Raw genomic sequence first — 249 nt, 5'->3', positions numbered from 1 at the left:
GTCTTCCTTCTCTCGTAAGTTTTATCACCTGTTTCGTACTTCTGACGTCTCGGAAGTCATCCAAGTTTATATGAGCTTACTTTCGTTTTCTACAACGCCACAGCGTGAGGGGTAACTTTAATTCTTTTCTCCTAAGGTCCAAGATAACTTTTAGTCTCTGAATATATCACGTTCATGCGAGCACCGGTTATGCGACTTCCTTCCCTATCTGTTTACAAGAAGTTTTCGATTTTTTCTTCATATATCATT

This window comes from Penaeus monodon, chromosome 29 (genome assembly GCF_015228065.2).
Source record: "Penaeus monodon isolate SGIC_2016 chromosome 29, NSTDA_Pmon_1, whole genome shotgun sequence".
NCBI lineage: Eukaryota > Metazoa > Arthropoda > Malacostraca > Decapoda > Penaeidae > Penaeus > Penaeus monodon.
This window is presented reverse-complemented; position numbering follows the sequence as displayed.